The sequence below is a fragment of the Canis lupus genome, chromosome 2 (assembly GCF_003254725.2).
Source record: "Canis lupus dingo isolate Sandy chromosome 2, ASM325472v2, whole genome shotgun sequence".
NCBI classification, from domain to species: domain Eukaryota; kingdom Metazoa; phylum Chordata; class Mammalia; order Carnivora; family Canidae; genus Canis; species Canis lupus.
Genome location: NC_064244.1, coordinates 48,397,528 through 48,417,948, shown reverse-complemented (window position 1 = coordinate 48,417,948; position 20,421 = coordinate 48,397,528). Strand labels below are relative to the sequence as shown.

The 20,421-nt window shown below is 37.4% G+C and overlaps 2 long non-coding RNA genes across 2 annotated transcripts in view; one reads left to right on the top strand and one right to left on the bottom strand.

The window, feature by feature from the left end:
- The window catches only part of LOC118354056 (uncharacterized), a 70,705-nt gene that overhangs the window by 12,633 nt on the left and 37,651 nt on the right, over positions 1-20,421 (top strand). The window contains exon 2 of the long non-coding RNA XR_004813981.2: positions 1,871-1,942. This is a non-coding gene — a long non-coding RNA (uncharacterized LOC118354056). The remainder of the gene's footprint in view (positions 1-1,870; positions 1,943-20,421) is intronic.
- On the bottom strand, positions 4,249-8,490 carry LOC112659855 (uncharacterized). Its single transcript, XR_003136547.3, has 3 exons — positions 8,367-8,490; positions 7,187-7,368; positions 4,249-4,330 (listed from the first exon to the last, which is right to left on the bottom strand). It is a non-coding gene; the product is annotated as an uncharacterized LOC112659855 (long non-coding RNA).

The window sequence follows — 20,421 nt, the reverse complement described above, 5'->3', positions numbered from 1 at the left end:
AATGATACTCTTCATTATAAATTCTTGCAGCCAATAGGTTTGCATGGAACACTGTTTTTTTTTTTTTTTTTTTTGGCTAAACTCTTGTTACTGATGAACAGTGACTACAAATGGATGTAGTTTCAACATAAATGTTCGTCAATACTTTCATTTAGGTGGAGGAGGAAGGCAAAGTGAAACCATGAATGTATATGTCAGAATCAGGCTTAACTTTTAATGACATGAATGACTTCTTTGCTAAATCAGATTATGGTTTCAAATACCCAGAGAATAGTTCCCTAAATCTTTGTGCTACTATGAAATGGCTGTAGATGTGTAACCATTTACAGGTCTTGCACTCCTATAAGTTTAATCTGAATTATTTTCTCAAGTCTAAACCAAGATTTGGCAAACTTTCTTAAAGATCCAGGTGGCAAACATTTCAAATTTAGTGCCATATGGTTTCTCTTAGAGTTTTTCCATGCTGTCATTATAACGGAGCCACAGAAGATATCACTTATTATTGACTATATTCCAGTAAAACTTTATCTGCAGCTATAGGCAATGAGTGGAAAACAGTTTGTCTAGACAAGTAACAAAACAATAAGTTGAACCCTGATATGTAGCATTATGTTTCCATAGTGTGAAAACTCCATTACAGTCACTTTCATACTACCAATGCATTGTACTAAATGGGGACTTGGGAAGAGATCTGCCATAGCATGCCTCTATGTAATGTTTCAACCATACAGATAAAATAGGTGGAAATTACCTCAAAAGTATGGGTAATAAAATGCAGTACAGTCCAGAGGAAATGAGGGATTTTGAATAAGTTGTTTTGGTTTTCATTCTGGGCCTTAACCTCATATAGTCAAATATAAGTTGAATACAAGTTTTACAATCAGCTTTCAGAATTTCTGAAAATTGTGGAACTGTTTCTTGTGAGCTCTTTCTACCACCCCTTTTCCCTGGCAAGTTTTATTGTTTCCCATTGCAGTTTTATTGTTTCATTTTCCTTACCATGGCCCTGGGAAGTGGGACCCGTAAATTCATTCCATGCACATTTTATTAGCTGCCATTTGTGCAGACACTCTCTTGTCATTTTCTTGATTCCTCTTTTTTACTCTTAGTGGAATTTTCAACTTTGCTGTAAAAAAGACTGAACCTTTGAAAATGGGCCCCATTCTGACCAATGGATCACCCTCCCATTATGACTTGGATGTGACTTCAGCTGCCCTGTGGATGATTCCATCAAGAATCCAAATTTCTGTAATTCTTAAGGCTTTTGCCTACCATTCTAACAACCCACTTCCATGTGTGTATCCTAAACTTAACTCCATGAATAGCTCATTATCTTGAACTTTGATACCTTACTTTGTGATTGAAACCAGAAATGATATTACCTTTACAAACTTAGGATGCTTAACTTTCAAGTACACAAAAATGGAAATGCTTGATCTTTTCCTTGCAATCAACTTCACTTTCTGACTCCTCATGGCTGACTGGTGTTATTTTAAGTAGTCTCATCAGTGTCTCTAGGATGTCATCTTCTTGATCTACTGCCATAGTTTGAAAAATGAAGTCTTGGCTCTCTATAACCATTTTCCCACCTTTCTATCTCTATTGTTGATCACAGATGGTGTGTGATATAAAAAGTCATGAATTTCCTATTTAGTTACCCCATTCCATTTTCTTAGTGAATAATTTATTAAAATTCACTCAGTTTCCCATTCCATATGGCCTATGTTCCAAGCCTGAACCTCTATTCTCAAGAAAATGATTCTATCCCTGTCTCTCAATTTCAAGCTGGCAAGGTGAGTGAAGTTGCTGTGCGAGAGCATGAGTCAGTTCTCTTGGAAGAGTTGTCTTATTCTGACCCATCTACTCCTAGGGAGAGCTGAAGATTGAATCTCAAGGCCTAAATAGACTGAGGAGGATATGAAGAGTAGAATCTTGAAGAAGGGTAAGTAAGAAATAGACCATGACCCACTTTGCCCCTAGGGTTGTGTCCTTGGTCTGCTCATCTTTCACTCTGTAGACTGTTGCTGAGCAATTACATTGATGATTTTAGCTTTAGCCTGAAAGCTCATGACATCTTAATTTCTCCTTTCCTTCTCTTGGGCTTCAGAATTTTATTGGTAACTACACATCTTTATCTGCAATCTCCAAAAGCAAAATAAACTTGACAGGTTTGTTTCCAAAAACGATGTTTATGTACTTCAGCCTTCCTGAGACTGCACTTTGTTTGGAAATTCTCTTGGTGAGAGGCAAGGTAGACAGCAGGCAGTACCCTTTACTCCTCCTTCACCCCCATCTCCCCATGTCCATTGGTTTCTAATTGCAGAAAACTGCACCTCATAAAATCTTTGATCTGTTTCCCCCTTCCTGTCATGTATGGTTTCTCCTTTAGTTGAATGATTCTTGGGTCCTCACATTGGCTTAGCAACAGACTCCTCACCTACTTGACTGACCCTCAGTGACATTGTTAGAGTGGTGCCCCAACATGCAAATCCCAAATTCTCTTTTAATCACCATTTACAGATTATTCAGATGTCCAAAGAGGACTCTGTCATAGTTCTGGGTAGTCCCTCTTCTGGGGTCTTTGTTTTGTAGGATCATTTCTTATATGATTTTTACATTATCAAATCTACCACACTTGAGTAAGAATAGAAAACATTTGAAGTAACAGGTACATCCAGCACCTGGGCTCAGACCCAAGGCTTGTAGTAAGCAGAAAGTTGAAGGTTTCCCTGTCTGGCTCTTGGCGTTCTACTCTAGGAAGTACACAGAATGCTTTTTCCAATTTTCTCCTCTCCTATTGCTAAATGCAGGTCAAGATTTTAATCTCGGGGGAAAAAAAAGCAGTAAGTAGGTAATAAAATACATTCTGAGAGCTCATTTTCATTGTAATTGTGTATATAAATTAAAAAGCATCACAGGGATCACCATATCAGAGAATGAGGTAAAATGTTAGAGATGCCACCCACATGGAGCAGAGGTGACATGGGTGAAGACTCTGGAGACAGAAAATTGTGCCAGGATTTCAAAATAACAATCTGCCTAGGGATGGGAAAGGGGATTCTGTACCTACAAAGTAGGCTGAGAGCAGGAACAAAGGTAATATAAATATACTTCTGAGAAAAAGAAAGAAAGAAAAGGAGGAGTATTTCAAAATTACTTCATATTAAGAGAAGAGGAACAGCATTTACAAGGTCCAAGGGATGAACTTTCTTATAAAAATTGCCTGTAGACTCAAATTGGGCAGGTGAAGCTGTAGAGAAAGCAGGGTGTTGGGAAAGATGAATCACAAATAGATGGTATGGGCTAGAGGGACAGAGTTCATCAGAATAAGGTGCAAAATGAGATGATTGATGGGTAAAATTGATAATAACAAATAAAAAATCACTTAGAGGGCAGAGAAGAGTAGACCTGCCTTTGAAGAAAAACATATTTTTAAATGTGAGAGAAAACTTCTACTATATCCTGGACAAAAAGTTCACTTAAGAGAAAGGGGTAGAAGAGAAGATCACAGATAAGGAAGAGAAAGACGAGTCAAATTTCTTACAGCTTCTCTTTTCTGAAAGAACCTAGAACAGAGAAGACAGAAATAGGAAAATACCACCTATTTTGTATGGTTACTAAGTGAAAAAACGAAAAACAATGGACTATACTTGAACATTCTGTTTTGAGCCTCAAGAAGATGGATATTCTATGAAAAATAACAACAAAGGATACATTATAAAACAGAATATATACATATTTATTTTGACAGGGAGTGGGATTTATTGGTAGGCATGAATAAGGAGGGGACAGCACCAAAGTTCTCATGAATACAGAGTCCCCCATTTGTCCAAGGGGCCATGATTAGGGATGTATTCCACCCTCTAGTCATCTGAGATGAGCAGCTTTTCAGCCACCATGCCTTCAAATTCATCAGCACTAAACTTAATAAATCCTCACTTTTTGAAAATATGGATCTGCTGGTGGTCAGACAACTTGAACTTGGCCTTGCATAGGGCCTCCATCACAGGCTCATTGTTCTGTAAGTCGGTACTGATGGACATGATGACTTGGCCAATGTGGACCCCCGCCACTATGGGGCTTTTGAAAGGTACCCTGTGTACCTGTCTGGAGACTATCAGCCCCAGCACTGGTCAACACCTTATTTATTGCATAATACATAATAAAATATAATATTCCTTGAATATATAATATTTAATGTTTGCCCAATTATAAAATCTATAAGCATTTATGTAAAAGTGAAAAAAACTTACCTATGGTGATCATCTGAGGGAAGGCTTGGAGAAGTTTAATCCCCACCCCAATAATTTCCAGTGAGTTGCCAAGCAGCCTAACATGAAGACAAAAATCATTAATATCCTTGCAGTGCCATTATGGTTTTAAGTCCCAAACACCCTCTCCATGACCCATCTCCACCCCTACTAGATTGTAGGACCCACTGCTTCCTTCTAGTGAAAACATCCTGAAGTTAACACTCTTAAAGATCTTGTGAACCACAGGGAAATGGGAACCAAGAAAATAAATGAAGAATGGGAACATTATAGAAAAATGACTGGTGGTAAATGCTGAGAAGTAAGGCATTGAGTTTATTCACTCTCTGTAGATATTTATTGAGTGCCTTTTACATGAAAGTCACTGTTTTAGGAACTAAGAAGGCAATACCTAGCAAAAGACAAGGCCTCTGTCTCATGGAGAAAAGAGATAAGACCAGGAGACTCTATTTTAATGCTCTTAGGTATGGGACATCTACATGTTTCTGAGAAAACTTCAATAGGTATCAAGCACATTTCAACATGTCACAAAGGTGATGATTAGACCTTGGATTTTTTGTTTTGTTTTGTTTTGCTTTCCAGTTTTCTTTTTTAGACTTTCAAGACTTGTCTTTAGGGGGAAGAAACACTAGAAGCTTTAGCACTTCCAGCTTAGAGTCCTCTGTTTGCCCACAGGTTTGCCAGGGTCAGACACTCCCAAAACAGTGCTGTCTCCTGACTGAGTTTACTTATTAGGAGATACAAAACCATCAGTGCAGTGTTTTACAGGCCTCAGGCCCGAGTCGATTAGACATGAAGTTGGAATGGCTTCAAGTCAGCTCAAAAGGAGAGTGTCCCCTTGATCATTCAGGGAAGTAGTTTAAATGCTTAAGACACTGTCCTCAAAAGGCAAATCTTGGCTTTGCCACATTCTGGGTGATTGCTGTGGAGAAATTAACTCCTCCTATTTGTCATTTAATCCCTGTGCACAAGAAAATACTATATGTGATAATAAATGAATAGTTGTTGGAATTACTTCTGTGGCACAGTGTCCACATTTATTAAATGTCCTTATTTATAACCAGTGCTAACTCTTGGTCTGAAGGATACGGAATAATTTCCTTGCCCAAATTATTTTCAGCCTTTTGTGGTTGCTTTTGGGAGCAAGAGAAATACATAGAAATAGGTATATATGGAAAACAGCTTTCAAAATCATTTAGAGAAGAAGAATGAATCCTTCCTTTAGAGCATGAGTTTGCAACTCATGACCCACAACCAATAAAATACACAACCCAGCATGATTTTGACTATTTGGTGAACATTTAGGTTTGTACTGAGTGATGAGTGCTTAGTAATTAGCAAGAAGACTTAAATTTTTTGAGTTTTTATAATTGGGTAATTAACACTGTACTTAAATAAAAGTTGCTTTGTGTAGGAGTCCATGCAATGAGTTTTTTTCTTCTCTATATGGATTCTGTGGCATGGCTGTAGATTTTCTTTTCCCCCCCAAAGCTATCAAGTTCTGGGCAACTTGCTGTGCCCTCTGGAAGTTTTTATATTTTTTATGTTAAATTGAAATTTTAAAGGATAAATGCATTTTCCTTTTACAAAAAAAAGGACTTGTGTAAGATCCTAGCGTCCGGGAGAAAATACAGCTATAGTTTAGTGTTGTTTCACTCAAAATAAGAAAAATAATTAAATGTGGGATTTAGGAGTATGGTCGCTTTGATGCTATTTTAAGATGATTTGCTTTGGAATAGAAAAGAGGTTTGATTGAAATGATTTGTTTGTTCCCAAATGCCTTGTTTCTGACATGGGTGAATAAAGTTTTTCCAATTCTATGTTTTTCAAAGTAGACACTGAGACTAACTTTCCCCTATTTATTGTGGCGAGGATACATTTTAAAAATGATTTTTTAAAGAGCCTCTAACCTAGACTACGTGTCCATAAGTATGCGTGTGATGATATTTACTAAAGATTGTGCCTATGATTTGCTTATCTCCAATCCTTGCATTTTGTATAAATATTATGTCCAGTCAGAATAGCCTAAAACAGCCAGAGATGGTCCAAAATGAATCCTTCCGTTAGAGCATGAGTTTGCAACTCATGACCCACAAACCAAGTCTGGGTCAGTGTTTCGTCTGTTCACATACTACTTATGGCTGCTTTGGTGCTGCAGCATCCAGTGGCTGTGAAAGAACTGGCATGGCCTCTAAAGCCTAAGGCAGGCACTGTCTGGCCCTTAACAGGAAGAAGTTTGCTCATCTTGAGATCCTCTGCTTGTCAGGGAAGAAGTTCTAGAATGAAAAGTAATGAGAGGTTGACAGAGAGGGCAATGGTAAAAGAAGCATGGGGCCCAGATCAACTTCTCACCTCCGATGTCTCCCCAGGGAAGGGGAGAGAAAACAGAGGGATGCTAGGGAAATGAACCAGCCCCCATGGGGGGGGGGGGCGTGAGGAGCAAGTGTGAGGCCAGGAGGATGCCAGGACCCGCTCTTTGATTTCCAGACTTCAACAGCTCTCCTTGGGCCTCCTGTTCTCATCAGGATGTTGATTGGCTCTCAGGACAGACCAAATCAGGATCAATGTTAGAAGAGGTAAGACCTCCCCTGGGTCAAGGACTTGAGTGTGTCCCTGTTTTCTTCCTGTATCTTTTTCAGCTTGATCTAGTCTCCTTTCTGGATTTTCTCCATTTCTCTCTCTTTTTCTGTTGGTCCCAGGTCATTCCTTTTACTATACACATTCCCCTGTGTCATGTCATACCCTCGGAGAGCTTTATGTGCTGCCTCTGTGACTCCCTCTCAGGGTTGTACTGTTCTTCATCTAAGTGTAGTAGGCTGTATTACTCTTGTCTCCTAAGTAAGGTTGTACACCCCTGTACCACCAGCCAAAACCAGTTATGGAGTCAAGGGAATATGAGTAGATGTGATACATACTGTGTCTGAGTGGAAACTTGTAAGTTTTAAGTGTGGTTTGGCTTGGCTCCTCATGCTTGAACCTTGTGCTACTGCCAGAGCAGGTCTCAGATGGGGTTGTTCCTTCTGACCATGTTCTGGAGAAGACCTTCAGCCCATCCTGTAACAGGTCTGATGATTTCATCGTTCATTGTTGGGAGCCACTAGGATTTTGCGGGGGGTGATGGTTACACAAAAAAGCTGCTAATTAGCAAAACTTTGGCTAGATGATTGTTCTTAGATATTTTTTCAGATGTCTCAAAGTCAAAATTTCCAAAGTTGAAATGGCCCTACTTGAGATCACCCACAGACATTTTTGTGCTCAGTAGTGAAAGCTACCTTCAGCCAGTTCCCCAGCCAAAACAATAACACAACATTTCCCTAAGGTCTAATTGACTTTATTAATTCATGCATCAGGCAACATTCCATCTAGCAAGTAGAAGGGGACTATCTGAAGTGAAACCAGTTTTTAAAGGTAGAGGACATTAAAGAAGAGGAAGGCAATTTATTGGCAAGAAGTGCATTGTTGAGTCCTAAGGGGAGCATGAAAGGGTTTATCAGGAAATTTCCTAGTACTAACCAGGAACTCCATATTGGGTTCAAAGGTTCCACTGTTGGGAGTTTGAAATTGCAGTGAGGTTAAGAATTAAATCTTGGTTTACTGGCTTGGGGCCTCAACTCAGTGGTAGCATTGTAGCTTTCTTTTAACAATAGCTACTGTGTTAAAAGATCACTACTATGCACCAAATATATGGAAGCAGATAAAAAAGACAAAATTGGTATTGCCACAGAGTAGAGGATGTTTCTTTGAAGGCAAACAATAAAAGAATTCCCCATGTACATATTTTAGGAACATGTATGGGAAAATGTAATAAAAACTGTACAGGTGGGATGCCTGGGTGGCTCAGAGTTTGAGCATCTGCCTTTGGCTCAGATCCTGATCCTGGGGTCCTGGGATCAAGTCCCCCATTGAGCTCCCTGCAGGGAGCCTGCTTCACCTTCTGCCTGTGTGTCTGCCTCTCTCATGAATAAATAAAATCTTTTTTTTTTTTTTAAAGAAACTGTATAGGCATTAGAAAAATTCACAGTTCTAGGAAAATGCATGGATTAATGGGAAAGCATATACCTGAGGACCTCTGGTCAATTCATGAGTGGTCAGTACCTCTCAATCCTGTTTCTTTCTTGACACCTCCTCTGTTCCTGTTCTTTCTTTGGGTTCATGTCCTGGTTCACTCCAATTATGACCAGATTCCATCTTACTTGACTTTTCTGCAAGCCATCTCCCCTGTAGCAACATGACTTAGCTGAACCAACAGTTCTTTTTATATCATCTTCATAATAAAATGGTCCCCTATTTCCTTCCCGATGGTGGGCATACTGAGCATGGAACACAGGATCTTGTGACCCCCTGACTACCTGCTTATACAGTTTTATCTCTTGCCATATCTTCCTCCACTTGTGATTCAATGCTAGTGAACTAGTAACTGTTTTCTGTATATAGAGTACTGTCAAACACTTAATTCATTTTGAATAAGAAAGGTCAGGAACATGCCTATCTGGTTCTTCAAATGGTTAGTCCTTAACTCACCTTGGACAAACATATCAGAGGTCATTTCTGCTGGGCAACTTTCTATAGCTGTAGACAGAAACAGCATTCCTTGCCCTTTATCCCACTTCTCCCTAAGTTGTATTGGGTGACCCTCTAATAGGCTCCTGCTCTAGTCTTGGTCTGTCTCTATCCACGGTACTGATCAAATGGAATTGTGTTGTCTACAGATCTTTGTATTTTCTGGTCATTGGATGTTCTCTCAAACTCCTTTCATGTCTCTCCACTCTTCCTTAAATACTCTCCCCACTTATACACTCCTTAATAAATTCTACTCTTTGAAAGTGACCCTGAGGGTACTGATTGGATTTCACTTGGGGAAAAGGGGCAGAAGTGGCTGAGGAGAGGTAAATATGACTATAGGTCTTCAATTCCAGGCTATTTTATAAAATTAGACCCACATGTTTAAAAAAACATAACCATGGTAATCTTTAAGATCATTCTGAGCCATTTTTGGATGCTGCTTATAAAGGACATAGCTCCTATGCAAAGAATGAATCTGATGTTAAGATGGTAGGTGTTTAAAAATTTCTTGATCTATTAGTCAAAATCTTTTATAAAGATAAATATGTAATTTAATTTAAAAATGTAAAAAGGTGTCCAATATTAAGTATATTATGTATATGTATATTAAGTATATTAAGTATAAAAAGGTATCCAATCTTAAGTATATTATGAGAATGGATCTCTTAATATATTTCTGACAAAAGTTTCTTAATCTATTAGTCAAAATCTTTTATAAAGATAAATATGTAATTTAATTTAAAAAGGTGTCCAGGGCAGCCCAGGTGGCTCAGCCATTTAGCGCCACCTTCAGCTGAGGGCATGATCCTGGAGACCCAGAATCGAGTCCCACATCAGGCTCCCTGCATGGAGCCTGCTTCTCCCTCTGCCTGTGTCTCTGCCTCTCTCTCTCTCTGTCTCTCATGAATAAATAAATAAAAATCTTAAAAAGTAAAAATAAAAATAAAAAGGTGCCCAATATTAAGTATAGTATGAGAATGGATCTCAACATTTTTCTGACAAATATAAGAATTAAAACAAGAACTGGAAAGTTATTTTCCTCTTAAGAATATTCATGACATTTTCTTCAGTAACTTCTCCAGGAAATGACCTTATATAAAATAATTAAGTATATTAATGTCAAATACTCAAAAGATAAAAATATTAGAGATGACATAATGGGGTTTCACATTTTGTATGTAAATTAAAACTTAGTGTAAATTTGAGTTAAATTAGAAATAAATTAGAAAACATCACTAGAATGTTATTCCAGTGTCATTACTGAGAATGTATAACAATGATGATAACAAGCATACATTGAACATTCACCAGTGTTGGGAAACAAAGGAAATTCTGTAATATCATTAACTATTAATTAGAGCCTATTACATGACAGGGGCTACATTAGGTATTTGGGATATATAGTTGCCTAAGACCCCAGGTCCTGTCCTCAAATCCATTAATAAGAGAAAGGGTATTTTAAAGGCTATCTAGAATATTATAATAGGCAGCCAGAAGTAGAGAATGACTGACTTGCATTCCATTTTCTGAAGCTACAATGTCAGGATCTCACAGCACACTCAGGTTGATGTTGTCATCCTTGGATAGCTGTATTTATAGATACTTAGAATGTATAACTACTCATGTGGGGGCCATTAGGATACAATAATTTTGCCATGGTGCTATGATACCATGTTGTTACTGCTCAATTTACTCAGAAGACTATTAAGTAGAATAGTGTATTGCTCTAATCCTGTAATGACTTAGAGAATATTACTAATTATAAAACCCAACATACATTAAACACTCTTTGCCTGGCCCTGTTGGAAAGCATTACATATATTGTCTCATGAAGGCCATCTAATGACCTGAAGTTACTATTCTAATTTTTCAAATGTGGCAACAGAGACACAGGAAATTTAGATAATATGTCCAAGATAAAGCCTATTCAATCTGGGACAAAGATGAAATTTCAGTCTAGATCCAGAACCTCTAGTCTTAACCACAATTTTAATTACCTGCGGAAGAAATTGTCTTAGAATAGAAGTTGTCCTTGCTCACTCGTGAGAGACTACAAGAAGCCTAAAGGATAACTTTAAGAGTTCATTTAGAAAGTGCCTATTACTTGTGTTTGTTTTCTTTGACATTAGAAAAACAATTGTGAGCTTCTGTATGTGACTAGACTTGGGATCCTTGGTTTCTTGTACCAGTCTCCAAACTTTAGTTAAAGGGAACTACCCTTCGTCCTAAGATGACATTAATTTTGATTGTAATACTACCCAGTTCAGTCCCACGGCATACGAGTAGATAAGAATAAGGGTACAAATACATTACATTTACTGTATACCAGACACTGTGATACACAGATAAACATATATAAATTTTGATTTCATATTGTACCATTTTATTAACTGGGTAGGTCTTTACTTTTTTTGTAAAATGTATTTTTTTCCCTCAGAAGTTTTGAGAAAAAGATGAAAAGCATTATAAACCTGCAGTAAAAACATTGAGTGGGAAACCATTTGTTAATGAGATAGTTGTAACAAACTTCTGTATGGTGGAAAGCAGAAGAACAGTGATAATGACAGAGCAATGTAGGGTAAGGTCTAGGGAAGATAGCTGGTTTAGAGACAGAAAGAAGAGAGAAGTAGAGCCAAGAACAGCTCCTTCTCATTTTGCCTTGTTATGGCACATCCACAGTGGCTGTTACAAAACTTGGGTGGGGGAGAATGGAAAGAAGACTTTTCAGTTAGGAAAGAGAACACATGAGTCAAACCAACCCATACATGATACAGGATCCTTACTTTGTGTGATGGTGTCTCCAATGTAAAGCTCTCTATATTCTGCTATAGGTGAGTGGAGATCCTACAATATCAGCACTGACCTGCTCATTTGAAACTTGAGTTTACCAATTGATGATACATACAATGCTATTAGAAAATTTTAAATGTAGATGAAGAAAAATGATCATTACTAGATATTAGATGAGCTCTTGAAATAGGAAGGAAAATGGAAAATAAAAATTGACCCTGAAAGAAAAATCAAGGAATAGAGATGAAGATTTCACCTGTTAGGGAAGGATAGATTAATATGTTGCAGGTGGTTGCTCCTAGCAACCAGAATCACCAGATAAAATGACAAATTTACGTATTTGAAGGCATCATAGAGGTAATGAAATAATAATGATAGAAATCAAAATTCCAGAAGAGAACTGATAAGACATGTGCGGATACTCTGTAGCTAACGTTTCTCTGAGATCATTTGCTGACTCTGAGCAGTAGTCTGTGAATCCTCATTCATAAATCAGACTTCAGAGACCTGAAAAATATGACTAATTTTTTCCCCTCTAAGATATTGATCAAATTTGAAGCTGCATGGCCAGAGAATGGTGGTGGTAGTGGTAGCAGAATGATGGATACCAGTTAAGTTGTCCCATATCACATCAAAGAATCATTTGAGGTTGCCTTAAATTGGCAAATAAAATCATGGTACTTACCCATACTTGAAGATGAGGAAGTAGCAATCAGAAGCACCAAACCAAAAACAATTGAAAACGGTTATCATGGGAAAGAAAGCAAAAGCTTACATCAATTTGAAAATTTAAGCTTAAAACTAAAAATTAACACACACAGCTACAAAATAGCAAGTCTATTTATACAAAGAGCTTTTGCAATCTTTAAGTAAACCAATAATCCAAATGATATGTGATAAAGCAGAAAAATAACTTATCTAATTAGTATAGTTTCTGTACTTTGAAGGCCATTGCCAACTGAGGATAAGAGGAGAAAAAAATTTTCCCATAGAAACTTAGATGCAAAAATCCTCGTAAGGATTAACAAACTAAAAGTACTGTGCTATATAGATCTTATTCCAATGATGCTTTTATAAAAAAAAATCCTTTAATTTGCTCCATTAATTCATGAAGAAAGGGGGAAATTATGGTGGACTTTAGTCCCACTTTGCCAGAGAAAATCATGGTTTATTCATATTGCTCTGACATAATAACCAATAGTGCTTTCTTTCACTGTCAAAACTGTCTTGGCTTGGATGATCGAATAAATGCTCACTCTAAGAGAAACCATGTGATTATCTAAATTGTGACATTAAAAGCATTGTGTGAATTTTTAAGTCTTCCCTAGTTAAAACTGTTAGCAAAGAATAGACACTCTTTCAGTCTCAGATGGACTAGAGAAACAGACAGATTGTCTATGTATTCTGCAGCAAAACAAAGCTAGGAATACTTTTATTTCAGGTTGAACTGCCAGGTTTTGTTAAAATTGAGGCTGAAATTAAAATATAAATATATATATATATGTATATTAAAGCACTACAAAGGAAGGAAAAATATCTCCAGTTTGCTTTATAAGATTGTCTAGTGGAAAATTCCAAGGTTATTTATAATTAGCTCTAATAAAAACATTCAATAAGGTTTCCTAAGAAAGCTCGATATTGAAAATCATTTGTATCTCTGTGTTCCAGCAACACACATCTATAAAATTTCAAAAAATACAGTAAACTCAGTAGTCCATTTTTTCCCTTTCTGATGGAGACTGCAAGTCCATGTTTCAGACTCCCTCATAGAGAGGTTGCCTCATGGGTCCTGGTTCAATGAGACAGACTTTTGAGGGATAGACAGAGCTGCCAGTAACCAGTACAGGAGGCCACATACTCCAGATAAATTGGGATGGTAGGGCTGGTGACATCTAGTTCTTTGGCAGTTAGCTACCAGCAAGGTTCTGTGGTCAGTCCCTAGTGTTTCAGCATCCTTGTGAAGATGCAGCAGTAGTAGCAGGAGATTTCCTTTATTAGGAACCCTGTGGGCTGGCCTTCCTGTGGTCATGTTCCTCTTGACAGGAACATTAAGCTTGGTTCTCTGGCCCTCCACTTCTATGAGCTATCTAGTAATCTTTTAAAAAGTTTTGTTTTCGGATTAAACTATGCAGAGTTTTGTTATCTGCAAAGAAAATGTTTAACAAATACAGATAACCAGAAATAAATTGTACAGAAGATTCATTAAGACTTAGAGTCAGCTGATGAGCATAAGATCTAGACGAGCTGGGAGACCTTATTCAAGGATAAAGGAACTTAACTTTCATAAATATGTATGTTCTTCCCAACTAATGTATAAAGGCAATACAATTACAGTCAAAGGTACAGTGAGATTTTTTTTTTAAACAGATCTTGACAAAGTAATTCAAAAATTGGTTTGGATGAATAAAGTGTCAAAGTAGCAGAGACAATTATAAAGAATAAAGTGAGAGGTATGAGGGATGTTACTAGATCAAGACATCCCTAATGCCTTATTAATTCCCATAGTGCAGTATTAATCCCAGGACAGATGATTGACAAAGGTTGTCAAGATTTTGAGAGGAGTTTAATTTTATTTATTTTTATTTTTTTAATTGAAATTCAATTAATTGACATAATGTATTATTAGTTTCAGAGGTAGAGTTCGGCAATTCATCAGTTTTATATAATACCCAGTGCTCATGAGATCATGTGACTTCCTTAAGGGAGTTTGGCTTTATACAATTATTGTGTAATAGCTAAAGACAAAGCAAAAAAACAACCCCAGCTATTCGACTAATTCTACTTGTATTCCACCCCCCCGCCCCACCATATGCACAAAGAGAAGTCTCTAACCATGTTTATTAGAGCAGGGTTTTTAAGATAGAGTTCTATGTTAATACTTGGCAAAACCTTAGATGTTGTCAATAAATGGTTATTAATTATGTTTTCAGTTTGAAGTATTTAAAAATTTAAGTAAGTGGTTGCCTCTTAAAAGTGGATCTGGGCTCTTAACTATAGAGAATATGCTGATGTTTACCCGAGGGAATGTGGATAGGAGGATAGGTGAACTAGGGTGCTGTGATGAGCACTGGGTGTTGTATGGAAGTGTTGAATTGCCCTGTTGTCTATCTGAGGCTAATATTACACTGTATGTTAACTAACTGGAATTTTCTGTTGTTGTTATTTGAAAGTTTTTATTCAAACATTAGCAACAAAAACCCAAACCAACCAAAAAAACTGTGGGTCTGGGCCTGGGGAAGTGGGATATGAAAGATAATTTTCATTATGGTATTTACACTTCTCTTTCATTTTTTCAAATACATATATTACTTTAGTACTTAGTTTATAATTTGTATTTTTTCATTATTTGCTTGATGTATTTTCATGGTTACTCAAGAAGTGAGTAACTTAGTGAGTTCACTTAGTTGACTAAGTGGGACTTAGACCCAGATCTTGCTACATACGGCCTACGCAGGCTCATAATTCTAATTAGATGGGCTGCTTGCATGTGATACTTGTTCTTACAGAAGCATACTTATTTCTTGTTTTATTGAGATATAATTGACATATAATTTTGTATTAGTTTAATGTGTATAACCTGATTAAATTAGGTTCATATTGTGAAATGCTTACTCTGTAAGTTAACATTCATGACCTCACACAGTTAAAATTGTTTTTTGTAACAAAAACTCTCCTATATCAACTGTATCTACTACTTTAGTAAATTTCAAATATGCAATATAGTATTTGTAATTATAGCATGGATACCTACACTATGAGCTACAAGCATAAATTTATAAAAAAAAAATTTGATACAGCCTACTTTTTAAAGACTGTGTATTATATGGAAGATGCTGATGAGAAATATAGTTCATTTTCAGTGAGCTAGAGGCTGTAGGCCCCAAAGCTAGCATATTTATATTGAATGTCCAATCTAGAGCACATTTTTATTTTTTTAAAGTTAGAAAGTACTACTTAAGTTAAAAGAGAAGAAAAGAACTAATCTATGGTCAATGTTCTTTTCAGGTACAATTTTTAGCTCTAGGTAGAGCTGTGAGTGCAGCAATTATGAAAATTCAAAAGTTGATTGAGAGAAAGAACAAAGTAGCTATGACTTAAATGGGCAACATAGCTAATAAGTGAAAACAGATTGGTCTCTATGTCGAGGTCAGCTCATCTGTTCTGCAACAATCGGGCAAAAATCTGGTTAAACAAACATGGTCTGGTTCATAATTTTAACAGACATTAATTAGGGAAGTTACAGCTGGAATCTATCATTGAGGTTAAGAGTATGAGCTCTGGAAAAAGAGTAGGAGAAAAAGCATGTCTGGTTTTTCCACCTAGTGGCCATTTTCACTGATGAGAAAGCAAGATAATGTATCAAGGATTAAATTGGATAATGGACATGATGTAGTGTCTAAAGTGTGGTAAATCTTTTCATTTGTGAAAAGAAACAATCTTTTAAAAGACAAACTTGAAATTGGCTCATAAATTCCATCATTTTAGTTCTTCTCCTTCAAGGCATACATGATTGAAGAACTCTGACATGGTATTCACCCCACTTACCTCAGCATTCTCTTTCCAGTAGAATCCACTTACCTCAGCATTCTCTTTCCAGTAGAATGAAGATAAGAACTGCGTGTGAGGGATGGAATTGGGAGAGGGCCACCTGACTGTTCTGAGTCAGATTTTGAACAGTCTTTTTGCTTCTGAGTGAATTATCTTTGTTCGTCTTTTTGTCAAACTGAGAGCAAGTACAATGTGTGGGGAGCATTTTTTTCCTCCTTCCTTGTGATACTATGTGGTGTAGAAACTTGAAACTCATGGGGATTAATTGCACCAGTGTTGGGCATTCCTTTCAAGAGTAGGACGTTTTTCTAGTGGGGGTATTGGTGGCAGTCATTCAAATATCTTGAAGTAATTACTCAGGGACTCGTCTTTTGGAGCTGGCCATGTTCCTTAAAGCAAAGAAGCAAAAGAGCAAAGCATAATTTCACAGTCTGCTCTGTTTTAAACCAATAACTTGAATGTTATTTCAAGGTAGCGGTTCACGAAAGAATTTGAGTCACCACTATGCCAGTTATACGTCCTAAGAGATTGGACAGTGACTCCGCTTGATTTTTCTCGTGCATTTTTCTCACGTGTTGTCAACAAATTGAGATCTTACCTCATTGTCATGTTGTCTGGTTTTAATAAGTTAATACATGGAGAGGCAGGATTCCATGGGGATTGAGATCTGTGCTGCATGGACATTAATGTATATATAGATGTGTGTATGGAGATTGTATCCAAAGTAAGGTCTTGAGCCAGTAGATCTGGGGTGAGGCCCGCAGATCTGCATTTCTCACAAGCTCCCAGGGCTGTGTGGAAGCTGCTGCTCCACACATCATGTTTTGAGTAGCAGGGAGATAAAATTGAATTCTGGTCCTGCCTCTTGCTAGCTGTGGTGTTTTATACAAATTACTCACATTCTTTGTGCCTCAGTTGTTTCATTAAAAGGAAGATGCTAATAGTGACTACCTCATGGGGTTTCTTGAGGATAAAATTGATATTTGTAAAGAGTCTGGAATAGTATCAAGCCACATGGTGGGCACCCAATACACATTAGCTAATGTTACTGCTTTTATCATTGAACGATGTGAGGTAGCTCCTTCATTCCATCACCACATTTAACAACAACAACAAAAAATGTATTTATCAGTCAGAGTAGAGAAATGTTCTTGTCAATTGAAACATTGTTCAGGAAGCACATAAGCAGAAGCACCCTGACTACTCAGTATACTTATATAGTGCTTTTGCTATATAGCAGGCATAATTATAAGCGCATTAAATATATCAACACACTAAAGAGACTAGGGTAAAGAGTTTTGGCACAAATATACCACCCCCCTCACCAGACACTGGGCTCTGGGAGGTAGATGTTTTTATTATCCTATATGTTTTACATATGAGGAAACCAAAATGTGCTGTTAAGATAGTAAGTGGGGACACCTGGGTGACTCAGTGGTTGTGAGCATCTGCCTTTCACTCAGGTCGTAATGCCAGGGTCCTGGGATCCAGTCCGATATCGGGGTCCCTTCAGGGAGCCTGCTGCTCCATCTGCCCATGTCTCTTTTTCTCTCTCTTGTCTCCCATGAATAAATAAATAAAATCTTTAAAAAAATAATAAGTAGAAAAGTCAGAAATTGAAAGCTACCAGTCTGGTTTCTGAGTCCATGATGTGAGCTACACCACTTTTGGTTTGATGCTATTGATCATTGTCTCTTAGTCTTAACTTTTTTGGTTTTGATGCCATGCTTGTAGAGAACTTTACTGATTAATATTACTTTCATATTTAGATATACTCATGGAGAGAAAATAAACTAACAAGCCAAGTTGAGTATTTTTGTTTTGTTTTGTTTTGTTTTTCAAATCTAATGGTAGCTATATTCCTGCCTTTACAAATACACATCGGACTTCTTTGGCATTTTTTACTGTAAATTCATCCTTGAATAATGACTTAACTTTCAGGGCACTATAAACATTGTCTTCTGGGGCTTAGAAAGCATAGGCCAGATCCTGAATGTGGCAGGTTATCAAGCCATGTGGTCTTCCAGGACATAGCCAAAGAGCTTCTCCTACTGATGACTTAAGCCTGAATAAGATGCCTTTCCATCTAGTCTTCAGAAACATGACCAGTGATGGGCCTCCAAGGACTGCATGCCAGCCATTAACCTAGCTGAAATTCAGCTTTTCCAGGTGAGGTAAAAGCAAAAGTTCCAAGGCAGGAGGATCAATGAAGGCAAGGCTTTCGAAAGCCATGGGAATCGAAGAAATAAAACTGCTCTGAAGACTTTTTTTAAAAATGATTTTCCTATTGAAATCTTTTATTAGATAATCAGCAATTGGTTCTAGAAAGTCTTGGAGGGCTTGCAATACTTTTTGCAGTACGCATTAAAAATTAATCGCCTGTCACAATATTTGAGGTCATGGGAAATTCACAACTGGGTCCACTATCAGCTACATTGAGCTTTGAACCTTGATGTGCAGGAATTGATTTGAAAGCAAGGGTCACTCTAGTAAATTCTATTGTCCTGACTCAGGCTTTGATCTCAAATGTTTATTTTATTTCTCTTTGGATCAGGCCTGACCACAGACCCGCGTTGGGAGAGGGATATGGATACCTTTTATCTCTTAGTTTAAAGCCTCTGGTTGACAGGCAATATAAAGGGCTCACTCTTCCCCCTTTCTCTCTTCTGGACTGAGCATTTTTAAAATCAGGGGGAAAAATGAAACTATAAAAAAAGAAGTAAGATTACTCTTCTAGAGCATTTGTAATTACTTCATCCTCCTCTCCAGGAGTGACCCACAAACCTCAGCAAGCTCCCTTGGGAATTGTATTCATATCCTATTTCTGTGTACTTGATGGCTACAAACTTAGCTTAAGACAACAACCATTTGGCCACCATTTGGCTTGGTTCTCTACTCAAAGCCTCCAAGTCTACAGTCAAGATATCAGCTGGACTTAGTTCTTCTTGGAGATTTTGGGGAAAAATACCCTTCAAGCTCATATTCATCATTGGAAGAATTCAGTCCTTGAATTGGTAGAACTGTCGATCCTATATTTTTTTCTTTGTTTTCAAACTTTTTATTTAAATGGTAGTTGGTTAATGTACAGTGTGATACTGGTTTCAGGAGTAGAATGAAGTGATTTATCACTTCCATACAACACCCAGTGCTCATCACAAGTGCCTGCATTGATCCCCATCACCCATCTAGCCCATCCCCCACCCACCACCCTCTATGAACCCTGTTCTGTATCTTTCAGAGCCTCTTATGGTTTGTTTTCCTCTCTCTTTTTTCCCCTTTCTTTCCCCCCTCCCATATGCTCATCTGTTTTGCTTCCTAAATTCTACATATGAGTAAAGTCATATGGTATTCCTCTTACTTGACTTGTTTAGCTTAGCTTAATACCTTCTAGCTCCATCCATGTCAAGGCAAATGGCAAGATTTCATTTATTCTGATGGCAGAGTAATATTCCATTGTGTGTATATAATCGCATCTTCTTTGTCCTGACTCACCCCCCAAAATTGCTAGACCTTCTGCATGAATTCAGCAAAGTGGCAGGATATAAATGCAGAAATCTATTACATTTCGATACTTCAATAATGGAACAGCAAAAAGAAATCAAGGAATTGATCCCATTTACAATTGCACCCAAAGCCATATGATACCTAAGAATAAACCTACCAGAGAGGGAAAAGATCTATACTGTGAAAACTATGGTAAACTGATGAAGGAAATAGAAGAGGACACAAAGAAATGGAAAACCTTTTTTTTTTTTTTTTTTAATGCCTGGAAGCTAGAGGCTGCTCTTTGCTCCCAGATGCTGTCACCATCATTTGCTACTCGGTCCTCTCTTTCTTCAAGCCAGTAGCTACCAAATCCTAATGCTTTAAATCTCTAAATCTCTTCTACCACCACCTAGAAATAACTTTTTAGTGTCTAGAATTATAACATCAGGCCCATTCAGATAATATCACTTTCTATAATTAAACTTCTCTTCCTGTATGATACAACCACAGGTGTAAAACCTATCACATTCACAGCTTCATAGATTATATGGGCTGTGTACAGGATGGGTGGAAACCTTGGGAGTCATCCACAGGGATGAAATAAGGGGATAATGCCTAGAATGGTCTCAGGAGTTGTGAGTCTTTGGCAAATAGTTACTTGGGTACAGATTCTCCTTCCTTTAGGAAGAAAGCATATGGACAGAGCAATGTTCATGACAGCTTTACCTAAACTGTATAATCTGTTTTTCTTTTAATTGGTCTT